We start from the raw sequence: 9,720 nt of genomic DNA, 5'->3' as shown, positions 1-9,720 counted from the left end.
CTGCATAAAATCAGAGGAAATCACATATTCATCACTTTGTATTTGCCCTGCCCATTTACTGACGTGTTTCTCAGATTTTCAAAGATTTAAGCATCAGATGTTTGGAAATACTTATAACATCTGCTTCAAACTGGGCAGGTAAACTTGAAGAGTATTCATGCATTGAAGGCTTAGTTACAGGTTTGTACAATCAGTATCTATAAATATAAGGCAATATAGTTATCTATTTGTTTTAATTTTCAGTAACAAATTTAAAATATTTTCCATTGTGCAAAATACAGATGGGATTCAACATTTGACTTTACTTTTCTGAATTCGTATTTTAATTCGTCTAGTTTTAGGACTCATCACCAATGGCTCTGCACACACACAATCAAACCTTAATAGATCATTCTTTATCAGTTAAGAATGTGTTCAGCTGGAAGTTACAGAAAGCTGAAAACTTGGCTTAAACAAGAGAGGTTTCTTTATCTTCCTCAACAAAATGTCTGGAGGAAGGTAACTGCAGGCCTTGGATCAATCGAACAATATCTGGACAGATTTCAATACACTTCCTTTGCTTCTTTCCTCAGCTATGTTGTCTTATGGCTTCAAGATGGCCACTACATGTCTACACATCAAGAAAACCAAAGCTTTTAACCTGTCAGATCTGGAATTACATGGTCAGCAGCAGTGAGGTAATCTGCTTGATAGACTCCTTCTACCCACCATGGAAAGGCAGCCTTCTCTGAAATAATCTACTCTTTGCTAATAACTTTTTTTTATCCTGCCTCCTTCTGCCCATAAGAGTATTCCATTTTGTACAGCTCATAAGAGATTCTTTCTATTTGCTAGATGGGTTGTTGCCTGATTCATGAATCATTGAATAAAGCCAATAAGTTGAGTTTACCCAGTTGAATTTGGTTCTTAGCAAAGGGCATCAGAAAAGTATTGAGTTTTTACTTTTACTCAGTTGAATTTGGTTTTTAGCAAAGGGTATCAGAAAAGTATTGAAATGTGTATATTGCCAATCTGACCCAAATTGGTATTCTTTTTTGAAAGAGGAATGGAAAGGATGGCTCTTGGAGAGTCAGTTGATGGTGCTTGCCACAGACTCCTTTGAAAACAAAACTTTTTCTGATTAGTAGGCATACTAACATTAGTTAAGTGTAGTTGTGTAAGTGAGGGGAGGGGAGGGTATGAGGAAGGACACCCTAGACTACCTCTTGCCCTCACTTCTCTTATTACCTCAAAGTATTATGGCCTTTTTATTTGATGAACAAACACTCTAAATCCCTCATTTTATCCATGATGAAATAGAAAAATACAAGGGATAAATCAACTATCTAAGATCATAAAATTAGTGGCACCTCTAGAAAAAAATCACACATTTTTTTTATTTGGTCCAATGTTTATCATACCATTGTTTTTCATTTGTCTGCCTTTTGTTGTTACATAATTTGTCCCAAGGGAAATCAGTAATTGTGGCTGCACTGAATTCTATCTCTTCATTTTAGTTGTTCTCCACATTGAGAATCCTCTCTTCTCCAAGAGGAATTCCCCAAATTATTATTTCTGAGACTTCCTTAAGAGGTATAGAAACATGATGTAAGCTAATGAAGCTTCAAGAAGGGCTCGCCCTAATTCCATACACCTTTACTGTGATTCATGAAATATTTGGAATTTCTATGATTTTAAATTGCATTTATGATTTCTATTTATGATGGTTCACTTTGTAATTTTTCTATTCCTAGTTAGATTAGTTGCAATTTTTTTTATTAAATGGGAGTCATATTTTCTATTTCTATTCTTTGACTTTTTTTTTAAACAAGCACATTTGACATTTGACATATTTAATTTCCCACCACTACACTCTTCCACCATCAATATATTATTTCACTTCCTCTTTGTTTCATCTCCTAAACTAAGTCATTATATTTTTACTGCAATATTTGTTTAGATTTATGCACATATTACTAAATTATTTGATTACTGTGGTTTGTATCTCTTCCTTCTTCTCTTCTGGTTCAATGTTCTTCTTATTGAAGTACATCCTTTAGTGGTTCTTTCAGTAAGGAAACTGAAAACTGTCAACTCTATCAGTTTTTATTAAAAAAATCTCTTTGTCATATTCTTTATCTTCAATTATAGTTGATTTGAGCATGAAGTTTTAAATTGACAGGTGTTTTCCCCATCACACTTTTGGGTCTATTATTCTATTTTCTACTGGTTCTATTTTTATTGATGAAAAGTCTGCTTCAGCCTAATCGTTGTTCTTTAGGTAATCTGAGTTTTCTTTCTAGTTGCTTTTAATATATATGTATTTTTAAGTTTAGCATTATTTATTCTATTGCATTGTACCTAGATATGGATTTATTTTTATTTATTTCATCCCTCTGTAATTCTTATTAGATATGTGTGTGACCATTTCATTCTTTCCTTCATGTCTCATAGCATTAAAAAAAAATTGCATTTGTTCTCCTTTCTTCTGTACTAATTGGAGATAATTTCCTTGGACATGTCTTCTGGTTTAGGCAATAGTTCTTTAGCTACTGAGTAGCTCATCCATTGAGGATTTTCATTTTAATGAACGTATTTCTCAATCTCTCAAAGTTTTCTTTGGCTAGTTTTCAAATTTGCCTTTCCCTTTTTAAAAATTATATTTTGCTCTTTCATGTTATAGCTATTCCTTCTTTAATCTATTTTATCATTCTATTTTGTAGATTCTTATAGATTATTTTATTACATTAAAGTATCAAGGGTACTAATCTTTCTGTTGTGTCTCCTGATTCTCCCTACAGAAACTTGTTTCCATCTGTGGCTTGTCATTTTGGTAATAGTGCACTTTTCTTCACTTTAAGATTCTTGAACCCCCCCAGGCTGGTTCAGTGTCCAAACCTTCCTAGGTTTGGGATTTTCTTCTCCTTCTCCTTCTTTTTACAGTATATTCTTTATTTGAGATTTTCAAATTACTCAGCATGAATGCACACTTGCATAGAGTCATCGTTGGGGGTCTAATATTTGCTGAGAATTTATTTCTTCCTCTGTAGTAAGTGGAAACATATATCCTTGTTGCTTACCTAAACCAGTATCTTCCACACTTACTGTGTTGTCAGATCTGTGCTTACCACTCTGACCACAAATTTCTTCTGTATTTCTGAAGCAATTGTATTTTTTCTTTCAAACTTAACTATGTATTATATTTTTCATATATCATATCCAGAATGCCCGCAAGTTAGCAGAAAAAGACTTACTTATGTTAACTTCAGCTTGCCATGTTGCTAGAAACAAAAATCCTGTTGTTATTATTATTATACTATTACTAGTGCATTTTATCGAAATACTGTCAAAGGACTGCCCCCGTGCTTATTATTCTTGCCATTCTACACCATTTTAAGAACAGAATCATATGGCTGCTCCAATCGAATCCTCAACTAATCTGTGTTGCAACATTTTCATACTGTTTTTACATAACTGGTTTCCATATTTTAGATTATGCTTAGAGCATAGAGATAGAACAAAATAATTCGTATAGATTTAGATCAGCCACACACTATTTTGAATTCGTTTAGGCACAGTAACATCAGAATTTCATCCACTGAGTTCTTAAGTATTATTTTTTTCTCCACTCTTTTGAGATCCCCATTTTAACAACGTCCTCCTTTCTCCACTCTTGTTGTAACTCCCAAAGGGGGAAAAGATGAGAGGAAGATACTGAAAGAATTTGTAAGAAATGACAAAAAGAAAAATAAATATGTAATAAGTTGGCAGAAGAAGGGAAGGAAATAAAAAAGATTAAAGGGTAAATTTGGAGGAGTGGAGAAAAGAAGATGGATGAATAACGGAGCTTTGGATAAATGATGAGAGCAAGAAGGTAGGGGGGCTGGGATGGAGAAAGTGTGAAGCATTGGGGTGATAGGAAGAGGAAAAGAACAAACATCATTTACGGCTCGTGGATGCTCGACAGAATATTAGGTACTTTTATATCTCAAGTAGCACCACCAAATGTGTGAACTATGAATGGTTATGTTATTTCATTTGGTAAATCTATTAAGTTAGTGACATTAAATAACTCATCCAAGATCTGAAGGATGACTAAAACCCAGAGTCAAAATTCAAGCCCAAATCTGTGTGTTTTCACCAAACGTGGGGCAGGATTGGAAAGGTCACTCTCCACGCTCTGTGTAGAGCACAGGACAGGTGCCCCTGCTTCTTTTCTTTGCTAGTTAATTGCATCTCTGATTAGTAGAGGACAAAGGGAAATGCACAGAAGAGAAGCCTGACAGGGTTGAGAAGGAAATGGCTGGGAGAAAGGAAGATGATTCATTTCTAAGCTCATGGTCCCCTAGAAATGTAGTAGGCCTCCGAGGAGGAGCCCCTCAGCGTAGGCAGGGACAGCCTGAGCCTTGAAGAAAGCGTAACCCAGAAGTGAATGGGAAGAGAAGAGCTGAAGCATTTTCAGACCTCCCTACTCCAGAAAGCTGGGAAAAAAAAAAAAAAAAGGCAGAAAGATCTTCAACTCCTTCTTTCTCTCCATTCACGCTATCATATACTGGGCTGCCCAGTATTGCCCTTAAAATCAAGCCTCCTTCGAGAGCAGTGAACACACCAGCATCTGTAGGGTGCGTAGGATGCCATGTCATTCTTGTTTTAAGACTCAATACAACTTAAATGGGGTTTGCTGCATTACTCACCAACCCGTCCTCCCCCCAAAATACCAAAGCGATATTATAAAACAATTTCAGGTCTGAATGAATTCTCTGTTCCCACCGATGATGCCACGTACCACGTCTCCATGTTGCTAGTCGTAGCACGGAAGTCAGCTAGCTAGACTCACCTTGTCATTAAAGTTCAAGAAAATCACATGTCCCTTCCTTTAAGAAAAAAAAAAGAAAGAAAAACTCTAAAAAATTCTTACTAATTTTTATCACCATTTTTATTGTGTGATTATTTCCAGAGATGGAAATAAAGGTCACTTTTAATGCCCAAATTCAAGTTTAGTGTTATCTCAAATCATCTCTTGATAAACCCATCATTTAAAATGGTCTATTCTAATTAGAGACAAGTTTGGAGAATGAGTGTTTCTTTCTGCTCTCTCTTAGGGGCTTGTAGAGCTTGCGAAGTATTTCAGAGAAGGCCGGACCTCCCTCTACAAATCTTAAATTGCCCATGCTTTTGAACTCCCTTTCTCTTTTAAAGCTACCTAGGTTAAAAATTAAGCCCCTACAGCGAAGGGCACCTGTATTTGTTCCTCCTATTATGCAGCTAGAGTGAAATGCTTTACAGCTGTCTAAATTAGCATAATTAAATCCACATCAATTAAAAACCTCAATCGCCTCTCTCCCCTTCACATGTAGATGGTGACATTTGTCTAAGGTGGGACATAACAAAGGAACTTTTCAACAGTTGAAGATCTGGCTGAAAAGCAGGGTAATAGGATTGGTCTATTGTCCTGGGTTCACCTTAAGACTGCGAGCTGTGGTCCACCCGTGCTGTTCGGCCTAAGGAGGAGGCCGTTTGCATTTCAATGCTTCTGGCACCCGGACGGGCCATTGGAGATGTGCATTTTACAACAGGCCTTTCCTTCCAGTGCTCTTTATCCAAGAGTAATGAGGGTAAACAAAGCACCATTGTGACTTTGGGGATGGTGGTTGTTTTTAAACTGGGGAAGCCGGTGACCTCAGGATAACGACAAGACTACACCGTGTGGTGCTGGCAAAGAAAATTCCTGGAGATGAAAACTGACATGGGGTCCAGGGGTTAATTTCTGGAACAGACAAATTTGCATACAAATGAAAAATGATGGGCTTTCTGTTCTCCTAAATTTTCAATGTCATCAGCATCAAACCGCAGCCCATGCTCCCTTGCCGTTTGAAGAATATTCATTACTTTAGAAGAAGGGTCACCTTGTTTGGTGTTCAACTCAATGCAGGTCAATGACTTCATCTGTGAAACTTAATCTGGAGGGTGTTTTGGGTGCATTTTTGTAATTCTTCCAAATATGGCTGAAGTGATACTTATTGTTATAATCATAAACTTTTCTGAAAATACATCAAGTGCCATGTGGTTGACTACTTTGCGCATTTACCTTTTTCACCCTCTTGCATTATTTAACCACATTTGGTTGACCTTTTCTTTTTACAGTATTGCAGAGGATAGCAACTTGGTGTATGCTTAGTTACTGGATACAAGACAGGACATGATGATACTTAACTAATTTCTCTAAAGCACATGGTATTTTGCGATTCTTATTCTGACTTTTAATTGTTTTTTTCTCATATTTAAAGATTTTATTATTATTTTTTTAGAGTAGTTTTAGGTCCTTAGCAAAATTGAAAGGAAAGTACAGGGAGTTCCCATATACCCCCCCACCAAAATCGCAGATGTACGCCAGAATAGTACATTTGTTACGACTGACAAACCCACCCTGACACATCATAATCGCCCAAGTCCATAGTTTACCTTAGGGTTCACTCTTGGTGTTGCACATTCAATGGGTTTGGACAAATGTATAATGGCATCTATCCATGATTGTAGTGTCATAGAGTATCAAACATATGTAATATCATATAGTTTCATTGCTCTAAAAATCCTCTGTGCTCTGCTTATTCATCCCCCCTCTCTCTTAATCCCTGGCAACCACTGATTTTTTACTGTCTTAGTAATATGCACTGATACTTCCTGCACGTCTTTTCATGGCTTGATCGCTCGCTGAATAATACTCCATTGTCTGGATATACCACAGTTTATCTATTCACTTACTGGAGGACATCTTGGTTGCTTCTGGTATACTTTTTTTGATGACATCATTCATACCTGCTCATTTTTATGATGTTAGAATAATATAAGTATGCAGAAGGAAAAAAATTATTCAGAGTTCTAGGTCCCAAGATGACTGCCAGTTACTATTTTAGTGTATACCTTTCCTCGGCCTCTTTTCCATGCTCTGTTAGAAATATCTAGAACAAGGAAGGCTAGGACTCACCCTTGTGCCTGCGGCAGAGCTGGCTGTCCTTACTAGCTAAGGCTGCTGTCAAGGGCATCCTGCTAGTGTCACCTTCTCATGAGTCGAAATCCCTCTCCCTTCTCTATTGCACCACCAGTGATCCCACTAGAAGACCCCAAACAACTTCCTGGAATCCCTCAGTCTTCCCTTTTGTACAATACAGACGGCTCTAGATGTTGCTGTAAATTCCTGTTAAAGTGCATCAAAATTCTTATTCAACTTTTAGGACAATATTGAAATGGTTACATTTGTGTAATGAAACAAAGAATATTTCCCCCAGCTCCTCAGCTCCTCAGAACTGCAGGATGCCTCTGTGGGCATGTCTGACTCTACGGGCCCTTCCGATTTGCCTGCATTTCCTGTGGGGAATAGTTAGTGATACTTTTCATTGAGTCGTTGAACGCTTTTCAACACTTTACTTCTCTCTAGTGGGTGAGATGGCTCCTTGGCAGTTTATTGTTGTTGTTTCTCTCTCTCTGTACTATTAATAAGAAAGAAAGGAATCAGGCATAAACTTCAGAAATCTTGTAAAAGGAGAAGCTCTCATTTTTAGGATCTAAAATGATGAAGAAATCCCTTTTAGAAATAGTAGCATCAAGGCAGCTGAATTGCTACGATTCATAAGCCATAAAAGCAATATCGCCATGCGCGTAGGGATAAAATGTATCTGCCTTATCGTGGAACTTCCCATGCATATATAATCCAGTCATATAAAATCCTGGTGTAACGAGTACCTTTAACATATGTCAATTGGTCAGAACTCTCTAAGTTTTTCATGAAGTTATGTTTATTGCAATTATGACTTGGTAAAGGAATTTTGAAGCGATAAACGAAATGTCTCAAGGTCTACATGTCCTGTTTAGACAAGGAGTTTTATATTGATTCTAGTCTGCTTTTACCTAAACTCATGTAGCAAGTATCACAAAGATAAAATTAGAAAATTTGGTACAATATTTAGCCCTGGTCGCAGTGTGGTGGAATTGTTTGACTGCTGAGTAACTGAAGCTTGTTTGCATCCTAGTGTGTAGTGAAAGGCAAACTTCAAAGAAAATATTATATCTCCCAACTCCAGCTCCTGAGTGTCTTGGAAGTATAATACAGCAAGGCTTAAAACTCCCTGCTGGGGAAAGGGCAATTTGACACTGAAACTACTGTTAAATCACTATTGAAACACTGGTTTGCAAGAGTTCTTATTAGATAAATATAGTTAAAGCCTTAAAAGGCATGAGGAAAATACACCCAAGTCATAGGGAAAAAAATGGGGGAGAAAAGTCTTTAAAGTTGGACAGTATGTGTTGACAAAATTTGGAGATTTTTAAACATGTATCTACACATTTATTTTATAAATTGTACATAAGACTGGCTCCTTTTCCAGTGCAAAATCAAATATTTAGATTTGCAAAAACCTATGGAAGCCAGATTTTAGACAAAAAGGGATTTTTTTGTCAGACTGTCAGTCTCTGAATTTCATCACAATCTGTTCAGCTGTTTTTGTTGCAGGCAGGCGTAAACCGTACTGGGTAAGTGTGTGTTTGTATTTATTATTAAAATGGGGATGCTAAATCCTGCTTTCTAACAGTCTTCACGTTCTTTAAGGCTGTGCTGGTCACAGAGAAGCGGACTCACCAGGTCCACGTATGAAAGTCACGTGCGGAGCGGGAGGGAGAGAGGACCACTGGCAAATGCGCTCAACTAGCACCTTCATTGCAAAACAAGGTTTGGAGCTTTTTTTTTTTTTAATTTTTTTTTTATTACATTATATCAGTCACCATACAGTACATCCCTGGTTTCTGATGCAAGGTTCGATGATTCATTAGTTGCATATAACACCCAGTGAGCTTTTTAAAAAAATGACCTGGCATTCTGCCTCATAACTTTTCCTTCACCTGTACGTACTTATTCTTGCCTTGAAGAGGGATGGGAATTGATTTGTCCGTGGCAGATTGAAATGTTTTATTTAACCGTCACAATTCCTTTATCCTACCCTCTGCATAATCTAAAACTAAGAAGTTGGGTTGGCACTTTGGACATCCTTTAGCACGCATGTATGAGTATACGTGAACATGGCCTGAGGGTATTACAGATAGAACCTGCATCTCCAGACGGTGGGACAGCATATTAAAGAACAAGCCAGCAAACAAATACTGAATCTTCTATAATTACATGTCTATGGAGCTCGCTCTTCCGCCAGCTAGGACTTTCCCATACATGGCTCCTGACATACAGAGCCACATCTAGCAAATAGATTTAAGATGACATTACTGCTTCATCTTTTTTTTTTATTTTATTATATTATGTTAATCACCATACAGTACATCCCCAGATTCCGATGTAAAGTTTGATGCTTCATTAGTTGCGTATAACACCCAGTGCACCATGCAATACGTGCCCTCCTTACTACCCATCACCAGTCTATCCCATTCCCCCACCCCCTCCCCTCTGAAGTCTTCAGTTTGTTTTTCATAGTCCATAGTCTCTCATGTTTCATTCCCCCTTCTGATTACCCCCCGTTTCTTTATCCCTTTCTTCCCCTACCGATCATCCTAGTTCTTATGTTCCATAGATGAGAGAAATCATATGATAATTGTCTTTCTCTGCTTGACTTATTTCACTTAGCATTATCTCCTCCAGTGCCGTCCATGTTGCAGCAAATGTTGAGAACTCGTTCTTTCTGATAGCTGAGTAATATTCCATTGTATATATGGACCACAGCTAAGATGACATTACTGCTTCAG

General features: G+C 37.4%; 1 long non-coding RNA gene across 1 annotated transcript in view; it reads left to right on the top strand.

Annotated features, from left to right (window-relative positions):
- Positions 1 to 535: 535 nt before the first annotated feature.
- LOC117801069 overlaps positions 536 to 9,720 on the top strand; it is a 101,119-nt gene continuing 91,934 nt past the window's right edge. The window contains exons 1-2 of the long non-coding RNA XR_004623456.1: positions 536 to 677; positions 8,582 to 8,701. This is a non-coding gene — a long non-coding RNA (uncharacterized LOC117801069). The remainder of the gene's footprint in view (positions 678 to 8,581; positions 8,702 to 9,720) is intronic.

Source organism: Ailuropoda melanoleuca, chromosome 2, assembly GCF_002007445.2.
Source record: "Ailuropoda melanoleuca isolate Jingjing chromosome 2, ASM200744v2, whole genome shotgun sequence".
NCBI lineage: Eukaryota > Metazoa > Chordata > Mammalia > Carnivora > Ursidae > Ailuropoda > Ailuropoda melanoleuca.
This window is presented reverse-complemented; position numbering and strand designations above follow the sequence as displayed.